Source organism: Dipodomys spectabilis, unplaced genomic scaffold (assembly GCF_019054845.1).
Source record: "Dipodomys spectabilis isolate Male_0828 unplaced genomic scaffold, ASM1905484v1 ptg000169l, whole genome shotgun sequence".
Lineage (NCBI taxonomy): Eukaryota > Metazoa > Chordata > Mammalia > Rodentia > Heteromyidae > Dipodomys > Dipodomys spectabilis.
The window spans coordinates 8,443,210-8,464,452 of NW_024870846.1; the positions used below are offsets into that span (position 1 = coordinate 8,443,210).

The window sequence follows — 21,243 nt, forward strand, 5'->3', positions numbered from 1 at the left end:
ATCATGCCATGAAGGAGGCTGTGAAGCGGCCCACGACTCCTTCTTTGATTGGGAAGCGGAAGTTTTAGGGTCCACAACAGTGACTTAAAAATAGGTTGCCTGGGGGCCACTGGCTCCTGCCTGTCTCCCGGGCCCGGGTGCTGGCAGCGTTCTGGGTACCCAGCTCTCCCCACCACGAGGGCGACAAGAGCTGTGACCTGTGTGCCCCTTGAGAGCGCACCCCGCCGGCACAGCCAAGGAAGGGAGGGGCGGGAGGCCAGGGCTGTGGTGAGGGAGACCCACACCCAAAGCCCACAAGGGCTCCGCACCGCACCGAGCCCCGTGGGAGCCGGGAGAAGGGAAAGGAGAGGGGATGCGGGACAGGCGCTCCCAACCCCGTCGGGTGGCAGGGGGCTGTCTCGAGCGTTGACCATCCAGGCCAGGGCACTGGAACAGACAAACGGCGAGGGGCAGAGCCTCACTCAGTCATCCCAGACAGCTGGGCAGGGACTGGCCATCCACTCGTCCTGTCAAGTGTGAGGAGCAAACACTGCCACCTTTGCAAGCCAAAATCTATGATGGGGGGATGATTCGGGAGGTCGGCCCAGCCAGGCACTGAGTCAGCAAGCCCACTCACAGCGCAGCGGTGCGGGATGCGCCTACAGACCCACAGCCAGTCTGCAGTGAGGCTAGCCATCCCGAAGGACTTCACACGGATCTGCGCTGCCCACTGCGTTTCTATAAATTTCCAAGTTGTGACATTGTAGTAAAAACTCTGTAAGCTGGTTTCTAGTCTAGTTGAGAAAGTGGGGTTTAGAAGGATCTAGACGTGTGTCTCTCTATTTTACCAGTGCGTGTGCTTCTATCTCTAGAGTCTACCCCCAAGCCTCCACCCCTAGCCATGAGCGTCTAGAACAGTCATGAGACTCCAGTCTAGCACAGCGCACGGCACAGCGCACCTCTAGAAGTCTCTTCCATTTGAAAATGGTGGCCTGGTGGCGTTCACCTTATGAATGTGTCGTGAGGGGAAATACTCATTGCACCATTCCTAACAGCAGAACGAGAAGGGCCGACAGTAAGCAGCAGCCTGGAGCAGGAGGAGAAGGCTGCACCGAGGCACAGCTCTACAGGGAAGACAGGGCGCTCCGCTCACTCACTCCCCAACTCCTGTCCATGACCACGGGAACATCCCCGGCAATGAGGCTCGGGGTCTGAGCTCTCATCTAGAAAAGGTCCTCGGTAGTATTGTAGAGAGAAGGAAATCGAGGCGACAGATGCCGGCCCCAGCTGACTGCCGAGGGCTGAGCCTGGCTCTGGAGGAAGCGAGCACGCACACAAGCTCGAGGCCCGAGGTCGGGCTCCAGGACCACAAGCCACACCAAAAATGAACAAGAAGGCCAGCTACCCGGAGCTGACCTGCCACTGCACCATGTCACAGTACAATCTTCTTCAATTTATATCTGCCTCAAAAGACAACAGTTACCAAAGAGGCCATGTACTACTGCCTGAGTGTGACTCACACGAGCACCTAAACAAGGGTGAGCCACACACACGGTCACCTGAAACTCTGGACTGGCACCAAGTTTATACCTAACATGTCACATGAATTTATTTCTGTTTAAGCCAGAACGCCAGTCATCTTTTGCTCTTTTCTGCAGCTCCTTTCCTGGTACCACAGACAGCTGAGTCACGGCACTGGTGGCCTGAGGCCGGAAATGTTCACCACCCACTTCTAGAAAGGGGGTTCCCTACCTAACACAATTAACAGTGACCTTTGGGGATCTCCTAGCCGTTTGCATAGAGAACTTCTGCTCGGTTTGAAGACTGGACCCCTCACGTGTGTGGCAGAGAGCGCCTCCTTTCTTCCTTCACCAAGAGACTGGCCCGCGGTGACCTGGTTACATGCACACTAGGTGAGGGCCATTTCCCAGCAGGCCTTGCAGCTGCATGTGACCATGTCCTGTGGGGGAGGGCTTTCCTGGCTCAGGAGGTGACGATGGAGTGCCTGGCATCAAGTAAGTCAGGTAAGCCCTCCCCTGGCACGGGACGGTCTGTTAGACAATATGGAGGGAAGATGGGTTTCTGCGTCTCTCCACGGGCTCCACGGATAGCGGTGCGCAGGCAGCAGAGGGCTGACCTGCACGCACACCAGCAGCACTTAACGCTCCCGCCTGGCAATACTTCTCTTCTGCTTTTGTAATATCCGAAGCAACCATTTCGGTGCTCCTCGTGCTTTGCCATGAGCCAGTCCTCTGCCAGTCTGCTGCCTTCGCGGTGAGGGCCTCCGTGTCCCGAGGCCCCGACGTCCCGACCCTGCTCCCTGACCTCCCTGCTGAAGGCTGGCGGTCTCGCGCCTGTGGCTAGACCTGGCCTTGTCGGCTTCCCGGCTCTGGACGCAGGGGTCACCGAGCTCTCTCACCAGTGTGCTCTGGCACTTGGGGAGATTCTAGGTAAGGGGGTGATGAGGTCAATCTGCACATCAGAAAGGATTCCCTGAGGGGGAACTCTGCAAGCGGAACTCTGCCTGGTGGAGAGACCAGTGTTTCAGAACGGGGAAAGCAGAATAAAGGTAATGAAGGAGGAACGGGGAACATTCTAGAAGGTCACCATCAGGTTCCTTTGTAGCAACAAAATGTCGATGGTAAGGCAATGAACCTGAGCAGCCAGGGACTGCAGCAGGAAGACCACAGGAGGGAGCCCCGGGGTCCCAGCATCCTCCTGCGGACCCCGGACAGCCTGGCCAGCCTCAAAAGCCCAGGGAGGAAACCTGGAACTGCAGACTGTGCTCGGTGGCTGCAGGGCTGGGGGCAGGGGACCGGCTCTGCGGGCGTGTGGCCCAGCCAGGGGAGTGGACTTCGGTCAGCCTGCAGATTGACAGTGCGTACAGTGAGGGCCTGTGTGTGTATGGGGGGGGGGGCAGCTCTGCTTTGACTTCCAAAAACACCAGGAACAAATTTAAAAAGCAAATGACTCATGCATAAAAATAAAAGGCCTGAAGGAAAAAAAATGAGTCAAGTGAAGGGGTGTGTATGCCTGCATCATCCTGGCCTCCCGCGCTGCTCCCTTCCTCGCTCCCTCCCTCCCTCTCTCCCTCCCTCCCTTCCTCCCTCCCTCCCCCCCTCCCTCCCTCCCTCCCTCCTGCTCTCAGCTTCTCTTCCTCTTCCTCTTTTCTCTACGAACAACAATGCACTGAGGCCTGCTCCAGTCTACACAATCATCTCCGCTCAGGTCAGAAGCATTCTGGTAATAACACCCTGTGTTCAGATACAGTAAACAGCTGCCTGTCTCACCAAACAGCAGCCCCAACACACACACACACACACACTCACACTCACACTCACACTCACGGGCATGCACACACGTGATACGGAGAGACATCTTGCAGGGCTGCATGGGAGCAGGCTCGCTTCCTCCGGCCGGTGGAGGGCAGCTGACCACCACCCTGAGCCGACCCCTCTCCTGCCACAAGATGTCTGAGGTCAAGTGCTGGGCAGGCCGGGCCCCGCCCCACTTAGGGCTGCAGGAGAGCTCTGGGGGTGAGAGGAGAGGAGGTGGGGGGCGGGGCTCCCACCCCCTTTCATCCCATCCCTCGTCTCTCGGGGTCTCCCCCAGGTCCGCTCGTGGCCAGCCACCCGGGGGGTTTCCCTGCCACCCCCGTGTCTCTCCCCTGCACCACGTGTGGGTGCAGCTCTCTCCTGCGGGCCAGGATCCAGGCCACTGCTGTGAGGCGCCTCTGCTCTCCCCTCTTGCTGTCCCCCCGGCCCTGCAGGCCTCCGCCCGCCTCGGGGTCCCGCTGCGGACCCCCGTGCCGCGTACCTCACCCTCACCCCCGTCCGGACAAGAGGCACGGGTGTCCCGCAGCCCTGCCTCACCGTGGGATCCCAGCGCTGACCAGCCCTGCCTCACCGTGGGATCCCAGCGCTGACCAGCCCTGCCTCACCGTGGGATCCCAGCGCTGACCAGCCGCCCCTTCTCACTACTGCCGGGCCTCGTGGGTTCCTCCTGTAGGACCTCTCACCCTGCTCGGGGCTCCAAGGGTCCTCACTCCATGACACACTGAGCTCCTGGCATGGAGCGCAGCCACGGCCAGCCCCCTGCTCCAGGCCCCCCTGGCACGAGGGCCTCGCAGGGCTGAGCTGGTGGTGTCACCCGCTTCCAGAAGGCTCCCGGCACCCCTGCCCTCGGCAGACCCCTGCACATCCCCAGGACGGGGTCCAAACGCTGCCCACAACACACAAAGGTTTAGGAGAGGGAGGCGGTGACCAACGGCTCTCCACAGCACGGGCCTGAGACGCGTGGTCCTGACGTCGGTGCTGGGAGCTTGGTCCTGGCATGGTGGTGGCGCTGTGGGGACCCTTACCACTGAAGGACGAGCCCAGGCCTGACCCAGGATGCCCCCAAGCTGAGGCCCCACTGGCCTGGACCCCAACACCTGACATCCTTACAGGAGGCAGAGGAACCTGGGACCTGGCAGAAATGGGGGACCACAGAGCTTCAAGGAAGCCACACTGCCGTCTGCGGCCTTCTTGCCAGCATCTGTGGCATGTCACCCAGCAAGGTAGGCGATGTGCTCCCCGGGGTGAGCAGGAGGAGCAGGTGCAGCACTGGGCAGGCAGGGAAGCTCTCCAGCAGGGAGAGGCCCGAGGCCCACAGCCGGGGCTCGGAATCGAGCAACCCAGCCCGGTGCGACCACGTGCTGGTAATCCGCTCAAGGATCGGATTACCAAGCTGGCACTGTGGAGTCACGATGCCGGCATCCACTGTGGATGCCAGGCACGGAGGAGGCCGGTCAAGATGACCAGGTTCTCCTGGGAGCTGGCAGTCTGGCCTCTGATGCCAGCCCCTCAGATTTCCCACTCAAGGGCCAGCGGCTGGCTTTGTAGGTAAAGCCCTGGTCAGAATAAAGCACCTGAGATTCACCTCTCTACCACAACAATACAGTGTGACTTCTGGAAGGAGTTCCTGCTCAGGGAAGGTTAGCTTGAAGGCTCAGTGTCGACAGCACAGAGACGCATACTCCACAAGTCTGTGATCGGGGAGGACGCTCAACTTCTGTAGCTCTTATGAAGAGACAGGAAACTATGTGAAACCAGCAGGGCCTCGGGGAAGTTCCTCTCTGTCTGCGGGACGGGACAGGCTGAGCCTTGCGTCACCCTGGGGCTGGCGTGTCTGGTCACAGGGGAGCGACTCACGGCAGCCCACGTGGGCACACCCTGCCTCCCCTGCTCAGGCCTGACTTAGTCACAGAGAAGAAACATCTCACCCTACTGGCTGCTGTGAGTGCCACTACAGGTATTCACCTGCGCCTGTCTGCGCCACCTGTGTCCCTGAAAGAGGTACGCCCCGCACCCCCAGATGCTCAGTCCTGGCAGGTAGCAGCCCCGGGCTCAGGGCCGAGCCTGAGGCCTGAGGGGCAGACATTCTTGGGTGGTGCCTTCTGGATCCTTCCGCCTCTGCCTGCCCTGGGGACCTGCCTCCAGTTCCTTCTTATCTGAAACCTCAGATGCCAAACTCAACTTCCTGGAGATGTGGGCCAGCGCGTGACGGCCCTGGTTACAAAGCCCAGGACGGCCTTCCTCCTCCATGCCAGCCCTGTGACCGGGCTCAGGCACCTCCCTGTGGCATGGAAGACAGCAGGGCCTGTTGTGAGTACAGGGCACGTGTCCACCCTGAGCAGGTAATTAGAGGAGCCAGTGATAACATGCGGAAGCGTGCTGTCGGAGGAGGCTGACTCCGGCGTTCCTCGGCGGCTGCGGATGCCGGCGTGGCGCAGACCCGGCCCTGTGGGACCTGAGTCTGTGGGGAGGAACTCCGTGCGGGCGGGAGCTGCCTGTGCCTGTCCCCAGAGACGCACTCTGAGCTGCAACTGAACCAACCCGTCCTTTCTGGAAACAGCTGAACCCTGGAGCTGTGGATCTAAAATCTCCAGATTCTAATCAGGCTCCCGGTGCCTGCCGAGGCCTGCCAGGCGCCACGGGAGATGCGGCGGGCCCCCATATTATCCCTGCCACGCGCTCCCCTCGGCAAGCGGCATTTTACTGAGTGACTTCCCTCCAGAACTCCCCAGTCGAGTCGAGGGGAGAAAGCTCGTGGGGCCCGCTAACCCAGGGTGTCCCCACCCAAGACAGGGCTGGGAGCCCGTCTGGAGGAGGCCTCATCGCCACGCGGGCACTTGGCTCTGGGTTAGTTCTTCACAGCCCGACTCACAGCAGAACTTACAGGAATGCAGCACACGGCTGGGTGTGGCGGTTCGTGCCAGGAACCCTAGCTCCTTGGGAGGTGGAGATCGGGAAGATTACAGTTTGAGGGCAGCCTGGGCAAAAACTTCGTGAGACCTCCCCAGCCTGCTCCCGTCCCCCTCAAAAAAAATAAAAAAGCTGGGCACTTGTCATTTTAGCCATGCACGGAGGGTCTCCTGGGCAGAACAGGGCACTGATTTAAAAATAACGAAACCACAAAGAGATAATGTGTGTCACAAGCGGTGCAGCCCAGCCTAGGTACCTAAGGCCCTGAGATCAAGTCCCCCTACCACCACCACCAACAACAACAACAAATCACAGGCAATGAGCAAGCTGTTTCACAGAAAAGAGAGGAAGACAGGCAATGCAAGGCCAGCCACAGGCTGGATTCAGGACTCGGCCACCACCAGCAGCCAGCAATGCAGGGGCTGACCAGTTTCACCTCGCAGGCATGTGGTATAACTAAGCCTGGGGGCAGGAGCCACTCAGGGCACCAGCGGAGACTCGGCCAGCAGCGCCTGCTCCCGTCTCTCTCTATGCAGCATGCGCATTTTAAATCTTGGGATTTTGGTCCAAGTTCCTGGACTGACCAGATGACTGTGTCACAAAAGGAGAGTTCTGACGCACAGGTGTTGGACTGGTCAAGGAGGAGAGCCATCGTGGAGATGGAGATGGGCCACTTTCCCCTTCATTTCCCACCTTGTAGCCGAGGCTGTGACAGCTCAGAGGACAGCGACGCACCCAGGAAGCCTTTAAATCTGCAAGGAGGCCACCAAACAACTAAGGCTCCGAGGCACACAGAGTCTATCTTCAAAGGCGGTGACTGAAAAGATGGGGCTCTGATGGGGAACTGGGGAGAAGGATCTACTAAAGAGAAGGATCCAGGGGGCATGGCATGCATTGGCAGCTGGGCTGCTGACAGGCTGACAGGAGCTCTCACTCAGTCGGCATTCAGTGAAGACTGTCATCTCAGGCCTCTAGAAATGCCTTCTACAGGAATTAGAGCGAGAGTGTGCACACACACATCTGGGTAGATGTAAGCCCTGGTGGCTCGGTAAGTGACAACTACCCTGAAATGTAGAGAGTCTTCATCTTGTAGGCTCACCAGAGGCACACACTACAAGGACATCAACTCTTATTTGACTCAGTCATGGGGTCCGGGGGTGAGGCCTCCAGACAGCCCCAGGGAGACAGCAGGGCCTGCGTTCGGCCTTCCCTGTGCCCTGCCCCGGTATCTGGTGGCCCAGGCAGGCTTGGCTCTCCCAGGCCAACGGCTTTTCTTATCAGCAGGGAGGAGGCTCCCAGGCTGCGCAGCAGCAGGCGTGGCCTGGCTGCCTGTGCCAGGAAGCCAGGGTACGTGTGTCCCAGCAAGCTGCAGCACTGCTCCCGGAGCTGGAGGCCAAACGCACGGGGAGGGCTGAACCACACTCAGAGAGGCAGAGTCTGCCCGGAGCTGAACGCCAGAGAGGGCAAAGCGGAACTGCAACCCAGGGCCCCACACAGCACACGCACACGTGTGTCAGCACCTACACGCAGCACACACACACGCACCACACACATGCAGACACATACCACACACAACACACTCACATGCACACACATATCACCACACACATACATATACACATACCACTTGCACTCACATGCATATGTACACATATATAACTTATACACACTCACACTGCTCTCACCACAGATACAAATGCACACATGTTCACCCCTCACAACAGGCAGAGAACCTCACCCACCAGAGCCCAGTGAGGCGGACGCCAGGACGGGGTGGGCAGAGCCTCCCAGGGCTTCACTGTGGTCCCGCCAGGGCAGGCCTGGCCCCTCCAGCGAAGGCAGGGAGGCCCAGTATCTCTCATCGGTGTGGAGCAGGGGTGCTTCTACGAACCAACCACGGGTGTCAATTCCTGGTGCAGAGAACATCTAAAACGCGGACCCAACACTGCTAAAACCAAAGCACCTAAGATCAAGTCACTGGGCGCAGACTTGGACACAGCCACCAGACACGTGCCGGGCGGCCTGCAGATGCGTGTGCACACGGGGGCGGGGGAGACGGGCCGCCTGGGGGCTGAGGGAGGCCTCCTCTCCAGCTCGGTGTCCGCGCTCACCTGCTCCAGGAGTGCGTGGCGCCGCCAGCCCCTGCGTGTCTCTGGGCCTCCTGGTACAGCCCCCCGAGCGCACGTGGCTCAGCACGTGGTTTGTGAACCCCAGGGTGGGGCTGCACCTCACGTAGCCGCTCTCTTTGCTCTCTGTGCATGGCACAAAAGCCCCTGAGAGCTCCACGAGCCAGCCCCCCCCCCCCCCCCCGTCCAAGTTCATTATGATTTCCAACATCTGAGGGGATCAGAGCGGAAGCAGCACATCTCACTCCACCTGCCCCTCCCCCCCCACACCTGCCACGCACATCACACTCCACCTGCCCCTCCCCCTCCCACACCTGCCACGCACATCACACTCCACCTGCCCCACGCCCTCCCACACCTGCCACGCACATCACACTCCACCTGCCCCTCCCCCTCCCACACCTGCCACGCACATCACACTCCACCTGCCCCACGCCCTCCCACACCTGCCACGCACATCACACTCCACCTGCCCCTCCCCCTCCCACACCTGCCACGCACATCACACTCCACCTGCCCCTCCCCCTCCCACACCTGCCACGCACATCACACTCCACCTGCCCCACGCCCTCCCACACCTGCCACGCACCTGCCCCCGCCACACCACGCACACACACATGCACACCCACAACCGTACACCGCACGTGTACAGAGGCAGCAATTCAAGCTGAATGAACACGCCACGGCTCCATAGCTGGCTCCTAATAGGCCGAGGACAGACTTAGATCATCCATTCGGCACAGGCTCGTTGATTCTCTCAGCTGGGTGCGGAATCATAACCTCCGCGTAGACAGCTGGTGTGGGTCTCTACTATGGTCGGTGATTGGGGGAATAAAAGAGATTGTAACACACTCCCAGAAGGCCTGTGCGTAAGGGAACATGGGCACGGTAACAGCAGTGGTGGAGGGAGAAACTTGAGGAGAAGAGCCACACTTCCACACCGTTCTGTGCTGGTGGGGAAGGAGACAGCCCAGGGACAGACGGCCAGGGATGACCTACGTACGGGCCCCAGCAGGGCTGTGACCTGAGGTCAGGTGACCTGAACAGGGCCCAGGCCGGCAGCTGTTGGAAGAGCAGGGCCAGCAGCACTGTAAGGCACAAAACAGACTAAAAGTATAAAGTCTAGGGCATGACTGAATGAAACAGCAGCAGAGCATCCTTCCTCCACCGGGTGCACTTGGCTTCTGAGGAGAGTCTGTGACTTTTTGTCGCAGAGCAATTAGCAACCCTCCTGTCTTAGGAAATGTACTGTGATGTCTATGTGCTCTACTAAAGCCACAGCTACTTCAAGAGCAAGAGCTACGTCCATTTTCTCCTGACACGTCTGAAATGCTCACATAGTATTTGGTTCCCAGGAGACAGAAGCTGAATCTTCTTAAAGGAACTGTGCATTTGTTGGACATGCCAGGCCAGAAACATAGCTCTGTCATGTCTGCTTAGACGGCGAGCTTATGAACTGGGTGAGGTTTCCATCATATAAGAAACCAAGTAAGGAACACGAGCATCCATAAACAGGCTCATTAGAGGTAGCAGCACTCACAGACAAGAAGAGCTCATTTAGTAAGCATGAAGGAAGAGTAGAAATGAGTGATGCAAACACTACCTCATCAACCCTTCCTTCGTGGGTCCCTGGGAATAATGGGCCATCACCAGCTGTACTATCATCGCACGTCCCTGTGGCTGGGGTGGCAGGCACGTGCCATGCCACCAACTTGCCATTGGCTGAGATGGAACCTGTCAGAGTTTTATGCCCGGCCTGGCCTCAAACTGTAATCCTCCAGTCTCTGCCTCCTGAGTCTCACAGGCTTAGACACATGCATCCAGTTAGGGTTTCCTGATCATTTAAAGCATGTGTTCGTTAGCACACATACCCTGGATGAGCTGTGTGGTCCTAGACACATGGGCCTCACTACACATTCCCTGCTCTCGTTTACAGCGGGTGTCCGGAGTTCACTTCCCAGGCCCCTTCTCTCCCCAAGACTGTGTGTGGTATACCAGAGACTGGGCGAGGGCTCCGAGCTCATAAGAACCCCGGTGAAATGTGCTGAGCAGCCAGCAAGACCCACACTGGAGATGGTGAGAGACGGCGTCCGAGCAAAGAGACAAGCAAAGGACACAGAACATTTAGATAGGAGAGAAAAAGAAACCACCACACTGCAGGTGACATGAGATGTACACAGAACATCCCAGGAAGTGCCCCTCACAAACCTCCTAGATCTCATGGGGCACCGAGCCAGGGGGGCAGGAAACAAGATCAATGCACAAAACTATATTAAACTAACCTGTGAAAACTGGAGTTAAAAATAATGCCACTTACAACCATGCCAAGAAAAATGAATGCACAGTAATCTGCTCTGAACTTTACTGATTCCAAAGCTGTGTGCTGAAAATTATGAAACACAAATGAAGGAAGAAAGACCAAGATAACCAGAGCAGCCCCTGCCCGTGGACTGGCACGTGGACACAGCAGGCTGTTAACTCCCCCAGGGCCACCTGTGTTCCTATCAACCACCAGCCATGTTTCTGCAAGTGTCAATAAGCCCTTCCAGAATTTACATGGAGAGGCAGAGAACAGACGAGACAGTAAGCTTGCTTTCCTCCTGTCTCAACGGAGTAGAACAGAGAACCCAAAAACATGCAGGAAAGATTTCTGGCAAGATGCAAACTTGAGCCAGTGCAGGAAGGACCCCTTTCCAAAGAACAGTCCTGCAGCTGTCAGCATTTATTGGCAACAAACTCAAAACCCAGCAAAAACAAACAAAAAACTGAAGCAAACCCTGTGAGTGTGTGTGTGTGTGTGCTACAATAAATAGAGCACAGGCAGAAGTGTAAAATGTGAAAATATAAGATGTATGGAAAGGAAAGGAAAGAAAATCTCAGGACCTCAGATAGGTGAAAGTTCTTATGACTTCATAGCAAAACTTACAGTGTACGAGAGGAAGAATTAATGAACAGAAACACATCAAAAGAACACGCATTTCCTCTGCACAGGCTGCCGAGAAGACGGGAAGACAAGCTACTCTGGAAGAAAATGAATGCCAAAGAACGCAGAACTAAGCGAAGGTCAGTATGGAAAAGACAATCTGACTAGAAAACGGGCAGAAGCTGTGAGCGCGCTTCTCACCAGGGAGGACCTGCGGAGGGCAGAAGGGAGAAGCGTGTAAGAAAACAGAGAGGTTGCTAGGCAGGGCGCAGGGTACCCAGGATGAGCTGTCCCTGCAGCCGGGAGAAAAAACAGCCAAAATCTCCAGATGGTGGCGACAGACCCAGTGTGGGCTGAGACGCTGGCCACTCGGGGCTGGGGGTGAAAGGAATCAGCAGCTTCTTACATTGAACGTGTTTATCAACCGCCCCAACAATTGCAACTCCACCTTCACACGGAAATGCGTGTGAATGTTCACAGCAACTGGAAGAACCCAAGTCCCCTGGGAGGGAGGAGCTGAGGTGATCGGTGGCCCCGTGCGGGGGACAGCGCTGCCCAGCAGCGAGAGGGAGGGCCTGTGTGAAAGGTCACGGTCCAGGCCCCTACTCGTGCCAACCCATGTACACTGCACCCTTGAAATGACACAGCTGCCGCAAACAAGGACCTGAGTCATGGCCACCGGGGTCTCGGAGGGGTCGGAGGGGTCAGTCGGCTCTGACAGTCAAGGCAGACCAGGCAGGCTGCACAAACTGAGCTAACCCACATCCACACACACACACACACACACACACACACACTCATGTATGTACTTACACACGCACACACATGCAAATAAACGCTACGCTGGAAAGCCGAATGAGGTTCATGAGCTGCTGTGTAGCCCAGACTGGCCTCAAGCCCTGCCTCTCAAGGGCGGGGATTACAGCCTCAACCACCCCTCCTGACTCCACACTGCTTAGAATTGCAGGTATGTCCACAAGTGTCCCCAAGCAGAACATTTTAACCAATGGCTCTGGTGACATCCACTGTAGGTGGATGTTCTAGTGCCCCACAGAGAACCAGGTACTTGGAAGTGAAATCGCTCAGGGGACAGATAACCAGCCATATTTGGCTCTTCTAGATTATTCTGCGAAGTATCTGTTCCTGTTTCTATTCTTAATCAATGATGTCAGTTCTCATTTTTCTGAATCTTCTTCAACACTTGGCGAGCTCAGATTATAAGAACTCTTTACACCTGTATGTTTTAACAGTGGCCGAGTGTCGCCTGTCTGGACTCAGACCAGGGGATGGCCCAAGTTCATCCAGGTGGCAGCAAAGTCCACTTCTGTCCACTGCCTAAGGCAGCTGCCTTGGTGAGCCCGTCCCCAGCCATTGCACAAGGCCATGTTTGCTAGATCTTAACAAATCAGCCAAGACAGGTGGGTGCCCTCACGGCACAGCCACTGGAGGAGGGAAGCCTGGCGGAGGGACACCGGATGGGTGCATCAGGGGTGGACTTTAAGGACACAGATGAGTACAGAAAATCTTTTCAGGACCAGGACAGCAGCAAGCGGGAGCTGGTGGAATTCTCTCCCGGACTGAATGCCACCTCTTTCCAACCGTGCCCCTGGGGTAATTCACCTCACCGCTCGGTGCCTTGTGTTCCTCCACAGCAGAGACAGTCTGTTAATAGAATAGTGGCCTCAAATGGGAGCCTCCCTGGGCAGTAAGATTATTGAATGAACTAACAGGTAACCCTTGGAAGAAAGCCTGGGAATTTCCAAGTGGCCAGGGATGCTATTGGTATTTGAAAAGGCAAAGACCGCTGCTGATCTCAAATGCATTGTGCTCTCACGCCTGTCATCCTAGCTACTCAGGAGGCTGAGATCTGAGGACTCTGGTTCAAAGCCAGCCCTGGCAGGAAAGTCCATGGGACTCTTACCTCCAACTAACCACCAAAAGCTGGAAGTGGAGCGGTGGCTTAAGTGGCAGGGACAGTGCTCGGGCTCTGGTTCTAACCCACCCTGCAGGTCTCACTGCCCGGCAGAACTGCGTGACTTTACCAAGATCTTTGAAGTTGATCTGAATCCAACAGAGTTTGTTTAACCCGGAGTTAGCATAAGTGCTCTTGGGAAAGTTTAGCGCTTGGGAGGGTGAACCATCATCCACCACTTTTTAACTGGATTCCCGGCCTCTGGGTGCCACCGGCTGCGGCCCCCAGCCTCTAACCTCCTGACACCCTGCCCCGGGGTGCTGTCGGGGTCCCCGGGGTGCTGTCGGGGTCCCCGGGGTGCTGTGGGGTCCCCAGCCCCGGGCGCCGCCAGGTCCCTGAGCAGGACCAGCGGCAGGAGGCCTCCCTGAGCCCGGGGGACGAACATCTCCAAACCCACAGCTCCGCGGCGCCGCGCCGGCCACGCACGGGCGGCCCCGCCCGCCCCGCGCCGGGAGCCCCATCCGTCCCGCCGCCCGCCCCGCGCCGGGAGCCCCATCCGTCCCGCCGCCCGCCCCGCGCCGGGAGCCCGGCCGTCCCGCCGCCCGCCCCGCGCCGGGAGCCCGGCCGTCCCGCCGCCCGCCCCGCGCCGGGAGCCCGGCCGTCCCCGCCGCCCGCCCCGCGCCGGGAGCCCCATCCGTCCCGCCGCCCGCCCCGCGCCGGGAGCCCGGCCGTCCCGCCGCCCGCCCCGCGCCGGGAGCCCCATCCGTCCCGCCGCCCGCCCCGCGCCGGGAGCCCGGCCGTCCCGTCCGTCCCGGGCCCGCAGCGCGGCTCGGCGGGCCCCGCGGGGAGGCCGCGGGCGGGGCGGGCGGGGACCGGGCGGAGCCGCGCGGCCGCAGGTGGGCTCGGCGCGGGCCGGGCGGAGGGCGGAGGGCGGAGGGCGGAGGCCCCGCCCGGGCCGGCGCTCGGCTCCCCCCCCCCCCCCGGCCGGGCCGCGGCTCAGGGGCGGCCGCGGTGGACCCGGCACCCGGAGGGGCCCCCCGGGACCCCGCGGCCCCGCCCGGCGGACCCCAGACACAGCGCGGGCGCCAGGGGCCGGCCACTCACCTCGCCGGCGGGCGCTGGCGGTCGCAGGCGGCCGGAGGCTCCTGCTCGTCCCGGTCGGCGATCGGTCCCGGTTCGGTCCTGGCGGGTGCGCGGCGGCCGTGCGCACGGCGGCGGCTCAGGGTGAGCGCGCGCCCGCGGCCCCGCCCCGCACAGGCCCCGCCCCGCCCCGCACAGGCCCCGCTCCACCCGCGGCCCCGCCCCGCACAGGCCCCGCCCCGCACAGGCCCCGCCCCGCAAGGCCCCGCCCCGCACAGGCCCCGCCCCGCCCTGCACAGGCCCCGCCCCGCCCCGCACAGGCCCCGCCCCGCCCCACCCGCGGCCCCGCCCCGCACAGGCCCCGCCCCGCCCCGCAAGGCCCCGCCCCGCCCGCGGCCCCGCCCCGCACAGGCCCCGCCCCGCCCCCCCGCGGCCCCGCCCCGCCAGGTAAACAGGGCGGCCTACGGAGCCCCGGAGCCCCGCTCCCCCGCCCGCCTCCCGCACAGGCCGAGCCCCACTCCGCACCCTGTCCCCCCGCGGGCACCGTGGACCCAGGACCCAGCTCCCGGCTGGCCTTGCGGGGCAGGTGCTCCCGGCCCCGGCAGATGTTAGGACAGAGCACCGGCTCAGGGGCCGTGTTTACCAAGGACAGCCGGGTGACCCGGTCACCGCCTGTCCCCTCCCGTCCCCTCCCGTCCCCTCCCGTCCCTCCCCCGCCCCCTCCCCCGTCCCCATCCCCCTTGTTTCCCCGCCCCCTGTCACCCCTTCCCCGTTCCCCTGTCCCCTCCCGTGCCCCATCCCCCTGTCCCTTCCTGTCCAACCCTGTCCCTCCCATCCCTCCCTGTCCCTCTGTCCCCTTGCCCCCTGTCTCCCATGTCCCCCGTCAGCTGTCCCCTGTCCCCCAAGCCAGCTCCAGAGACACAGCAGCAGGGTCCCAGGATGGCTGCTCAGAGACTTGGGGATCAGGAAACCACGAGCACAGGTGGCCGGTTTCACACAGAGACACGGCTGCATGGCCTATACTTCAGGCTGTCCCCAGAGAGCCAGAGGGGAGAGCCAGGGAGGCCGGAGAGGCCCAGGGAGGCGGATGGGGAGCAGGTACTGGCCATGCCAGAGATGGGGCTGCCTGTGACTCACGTGTGTGTGTGGGGGGGGGGGGATCAGCCGGGGCTTACACTCAGGGCTTAGGCAGTGTTCTTGAGCTTTATTGCTCAGGGCTAGTGCTCTACCACTTTGAGCCACAGCACCACTTTCAGTTTTTAGGTGGTTAATTAGAGATGTGAGTCTCGGAGCCTTTCCTGCCTGGCTGGCTTCACACTGCAATCATCAGCCTCCCGGTAGCTACAATGACAAGCTTGAGCCACCAGGGCCTGGCTTATGTGTGCTTCAATTAAAGGAGAATCGAGTCAGACAGGTGCCAGGGACACTTGGAATGGGTGACAGAAGACCAGGAAGTCCGAGGGTGGTCTGCAGGCCCGTCTGTGCATCACAACTGCTCTCAGATGTCTCCTTGACTCATGCAGAAGGACTCCCGACCGGCCAGGGAGACCTGCCCCCGCCGAGACCAGGAAGTGGTGGCTTTTATTCTTCCGTGTCACACTGGGAGTTTGTAGAAGCAACACGCTCAGCCTCCTTCTTAGATGGTATGTGTGGCGAGCTCCACCTCCAGGCCTCTGAGCAGTATTCACAAAGTCACACCTGTGAGCTGTACTCACAAAATCACACCTGTGAGCAGTATTCACGAAGTCACACCTGTGAGCGGGGTTTACGAAGTCACACCTGTGAGCCATATTCACAAAGTCAAGTCACCCCTGTGGGCAGTACTCACAGAAGTCACAGTTATGTACTTGGTTTACAGTGATGATGTGGATGGATAGCCAAACAGTTTTAAAAGTCAGGAAAATGAACAGGAATGTGGTAAGGATGCTATTGAAGAAAGTAACTGATGCTCATGTAGAAGTCACAGGCTTAGCAGGCCCCACACCACTTGGAGGGAGAGGCCCCATCCCTGTGCTGTCAGACACAGCAAAATGGCAGGGATGGGTCTTCCTGAATAAAATCGACCTGCGTCATTGAGCAGTGGTGGCCAGGCTCCTGGCCTCTTGGGCAGTTTTGAGCAAGCCACATCTCAGTGCTGCCTCTTCTCACTGAAATCCAGGAGCCTGAGGGTGGGCAGCGAGGCTGTCTCCCTCAGCAGCCTTCATACTAGCCACGCATGACATGAGCTCAATAGATTCCTGTTGTCTAAAACACCACGTTGCCCAAGCTAAATTGGACATAAATGAATCCAAACAATTTCCATAGATATTAGATGCTGGTTGGATTTTGAACTTCCTTTATTTTCCTCATTAACAGATTCACTTTTGTTTTGTTTTGTTTTTGGTTGGTTGTGGGGCTTGAACTTTGGGCTTGGGTGCTGTCCTTGCGCTCTTCAGCTCAAGGCAAGCATTCTACCACTTGAGCCACAGCACCACTTCCGGTTTTCTAGTGGTTTATTGGAGATAAGAGTCTCACAGACTTTGTTGCCCAGACTGGCTTTGAACCGCAATTCTCAGCTCTCAGCCTCCTGAGTAGCTAGGATTACAGGCGTTAGCCACCAGTGCCTGGCTAGCAGATTCACTTTTGTAATCATATTTGTCTATAAAAGGTCTTTATTCTTGCCTCTGGTCTGCGATGAGCAGTTTGCCCATCATTTTCACAAAGCAGATGGTTCATCTATGGCTCAGGGTTGGCTGTCAGCCAAGCACCCAGGGGTATGAGCTCTGCTGTGGTCTCTGAATGCAAGAAAATGAGGTTAGTGAATTCCAGAAAGTGGAGTGTAAGGAAAGGTCCTGTCTCAACAAAGAAAACACCAGGAGCACACACTCATCCAGTGCCACTGGTCACTCTGCTTCTAGTGAAACTCCGGGGGACAAAGAACAAGAGAGAAGAGAGGAAAGGGTAGGTATAGGTGCAGGTTATTATTGTATTTTACCAACCTAACAAAATATGAAAATGGTATAATATTTTCATTGAACTATCGCTCCATAAATTTTATTAAAAATTAAGGCACATTGCTTTCCATAGAGATGAAAGTCACCTGGAATGATAGAAATACACAAGCAAGTCTAAGTATCAGGAGGAAGAGTACTCGTATTCAACGGACATCATACTGTGGTTGCTAACCACTACCCTGGTGGCTTTTAGAATTTCTGTGTTTTCCAGCGTGTTCTCTATGTAGTTGTGCTGCTTTTCAACAAGCTTCCTGAATTCTTAGGGTGCCTTGTGTACTTACAAGTGGACACTTTGAGGTCAAGGTGAGAGAGTGTGTAAATCTCTCGGTCACTATCCCATTGTCCGAGTCTCCACCACTCCCTCGGGGTGGCGTAGATCCAGAGCTGTGAAAATGTCGCATCTCATCACCTTGTTGTGGGGACAGGAAAGCCAGCTCCTGGGGCTCACAGACCCATAGGTGTGTCTGTCAGTTCAGGCAAGCCAAGCCAAGCACCAGCCGCTGCTTTCTCAGTACTCTACAGGCTAAAGTTCAAGATCCAGGTGCTGGCAGTGGGGTGGAGAGACACTGGGGGGGAGGGGGTGTGAGGGGGCGGGGAGCTCTGGACCCCTCCCAGCCCATCTAAAGGCTCCAGCAAGGATTAGGATTCAACAGGGATTTGGGGCACATGGGTTGATTATGATACAGGGCAGAAAATGGCAGTGAACAACGAGTTTCAGATATCATGCTCATCCCTAAAGGCCCCGCCTTCTGTGTGGGCTGGGCTGGGGTGGTGGTGGGGGCTGCTGGAGCTGCTGGGAAGGCGGGCAGAGCACAGCCGGGAAGGATGGTTTCTATCCTGGAGGCGTGCCGGGAACACTGGACACCTGTAACATGCTAGCGAACAGCCGAGCGGCCCGCAGGGCTTGAAGAGAAGCTGGAGAGGAGAGGAGGAAAAGCTGGGAGCCACGTTGGGACTGGCCTTGAGTCCTCCTAGAAGATCTGGCAGATGTGAGAGACACCCAGATGTTGTGAAGTTAATCTGAATATTCTGGGGTGGATCATTTATATATAACTGCTCGCGTAGCAACAGGAGCTAACGCGTCAGAGATCTACTTTGGTTAGAAAAATCACACTTTGCTTTTCTCTTGCAGGAAGGCTAAGTGTTATTAAAATAAATGAGAGCTAGCAGTGGGCACCCAGGCATGGTTCCCGTGTGCACTGAGGCGTGGCGTCCTGTCTTGCGGCTCATGCAGCTCCCTGGCCGTGTAGACGGTGGTCAGGCTGGCAGGATAAAGAGCAGTCTTCACCTCTTCAGATCCCAGGCCCGTCTGCATTGCTAGAGCGGAGGTGCTGGCCAACTCCCGGGCAGAGATTCTGGGAGCAGAGCTGCTCTCAGCCAGCCTGCCTGCCCCCTGCTTGGATGCTCTCTCCGGGCTGTGAAGCCGGTGTCTGAGGAGGAGGAGAGGCCAGGCAGGGAGGGGCGCGTGCTCCCGAGTCCCTGGGAGGCATGGAACGCTGGCTCCATGTTGGCTGTTGTCACTCCCTCCTGCACGGTTCTGACTTCAGTGAGAAGACGGACGTGTATCGGCAGCCCCGGAGCAGTCACCGGGCACCATCGGAGCCTGTCTTGTTCTTGGTTTCATGCCAGGGAGTCTCCACTAGGACAGGACACCCTCTGGGCTGTGGGTCCTCATTCTCGGTCTTCATCCTGTCAGGAGGCGGGTTTAAACCATCTCTGCGGCCGTAGGGAAAGCGTGCGGGTCAGGCTTCTAGAAGAATGATGAGGGGGGCCGCAGGGGATAGTCTATTGCAAGCATGCATGTGTCCATCCATGGGACACATCTCAAGGACCCGGGTGAGTTTTAGGGACCTGACGAGCCAGCTTCAGGCCTCTCCCGGGGAGCTGAGGGTCCTCTCGGGAGCCTCGTTTCTGCTCAGAGGAGGCCAGCCTCTATCTAGGAGCTTCTCCCTCAGGCTGAGCTGCCCGAGTGCAGGCACCAGTCACCCCAACAACCCCGGGCTGCACATCGGATGGACTAACTGGGCCCGGTGGCCCAGGCAAGTCATCATACAAAAATTCATCCGGGACAGTAGGCGTTTGCAATACTGGCTAACGTCCCATGGGAGCGTGTGCAGGTTTTGTGACCATGCTATCTCCTACAAGGACCGGAAGCACAGCTGGAGCCCCCCCCACCAGCTCTGAGTCATTCTCAATTCAATGTTTAACTTTATTGCCCGGGAACACATAGCCCAGTGTGGAAAGGCATTTTTTTTTTCATTTGTCTCCCACATGTTATGAACTTTAAGGAAATAATCGCCCTTAGGATAGGAATCGGGCTGCTTTTTAAAATGAGCACTTATTGGAGCTGAAAGATAAAGCATGCATTGCCCAGGGCTCTGAGATCTGGCCGCCTGACACTGGACTGTAATGGGCTTTTTGTGCTAATGTGTGTCTCTGAACTTCTTTTCTTTTCATCTGTCATGGGGCTTGAACTCTGGGCCTGGGCGCTATCCCTCAGCTCTTCAGCTCAAGGGCAGTGCTCTACCACTTGAGCCACAGTGCCACTTCTGGTTTTCTGAGTGGTTTATTGGAGATAAGAGTGTCACGGACTTTCCTGCCCTGGCTGGCTTTGAACTGTGATCCTCAGATCTCAGCCTCCTGAGTAGCTAGGAATACAGGCATGAGCCACCAGCGCCCGGCTCTGATCTTGTTTACAATCCCAAATTATTCATTTTTTCAAGGGATGCAATCAGTTTTCTGCTGACAAATACAGACAGGAGGAAAATTTCAAATGCTGTGCTACAGAAATTACTTAATCATCTCTGGCCTAGAGAAGAGATTGCTGCAAGAGGCTGCACAGATGTGTGGCTCTGGAGGCCACATTGGCTGGTGCGATCCTGCAGCCTGCAGAGCGTGAAGCTCCTCCTCCGCCCCTGTCCCCCTGTGCTGGGTCCGTGGGGAAGGCCTTGGACAAGGAAGGGCCTGTGGAGATAGACCCGCAGAGGCCCCTGAAATGCTACCTCCATATACTGGATCCCAAAGGCCTCTGGGGACTCATATGCCTTTGGGTCTTCTTTAAATGCCTTAGTGTTCATTTCTTGGAGGCTAGACAAGGAGAACAGAAATGGAGCTGCAGAGATCTGCTGGAGGAGGGAAGGAAATGTGGGGAGGGGTGTCAGGAGTACTGGAGTAAAGGAAGTTGCGACCCGTGCACACAGAGAGGATCTGTCTGCTGTATTGGTTTCATGTCTATTAAAAACACCCATGTACGCGCATGCACATGCACGCACACAAAGCCGTGTGCTCTTTTCCCCATCGATCTTCTCAGAAATGATGAGTTTCTTAGTGCCAGCAGGCACCATGCCCCGTGAGCGTCACTGCCTTTTGGGGTAAATATGTTTCCTTACGTGCCAGGCATTTTCTTTCTTTCTATGACTTTATATCTAAAGCACAAGAAGCATCAGTTTACACGTTCCTGCCCGGCGCTCTCTTTCCAGCTTCGGTTCCGTGTTGGGGGTTTGCTCTGCGCGTGGTGCCGGTGAATCGTGTTAACAACTTCTGCCTGTGAGTCTGTCTCAGGCTGCGTCTCCCCTTGCCAGGCAAGGGTCCCCCACGGAAATGGGAGGGAACTGACTTCAGGCATGACTCCTTTGCTCCCTGGGCTTTTGAATTTGGTGTCTACTCATTGCAGATTCATTTCCTTCATCACCCAGATCCTCCTGCAAGGGCTTGCGGGGAAGGTCCTTTATTTCAGGAATTTATTTTCAATCTGTATTCTGACCATATAGAGTTTATTTAGTTATGTAAAGGTTGTGTGGAAAAGTTGTATGAAAGGGCCATGAGGGGGGTTTTTGGGGTGTAATCGAGGCTGGCCAGGGAGCCGGGCACGCGGTCGGGGTGCTGGGGGTGCTGAAGCAGAGGATGGAGAACATGAGTCAGCCTGGACCTCCTCGCAAGACCTTCCACCAAGAAGCGGCGGCCGATTTACTGATAACATTTATCA

At 57.7% G+C, this 21,243-nt stretch overlaps 1 protein-coding gene across 3 annotated transcripts in view; it reads right to left on the bottom strand.

The window, feature by feature from the left end:
- LOC122119460 (myelin basic protein) overlaps window positions 1–14,396 on the bottom strand; it is a 72,364-nt gene extending 57,968 nt beyond the window's left edge. For all 3 annotated transcript variants that reach the window (XM_042693517.1, XM_042693519.1, XM_042693518.1), the window contains exon 1: window positions 14,290–14,396. The gene's annotated coding sequence lies outside the window, so the exon portion shown is untranslated. The remainder of the gene's footprint in view (window positions 1–14,289) is intronic.
- Between the last annotated feature and the right edge of the window lie 6,847 nt (window positions 14,397–21,243).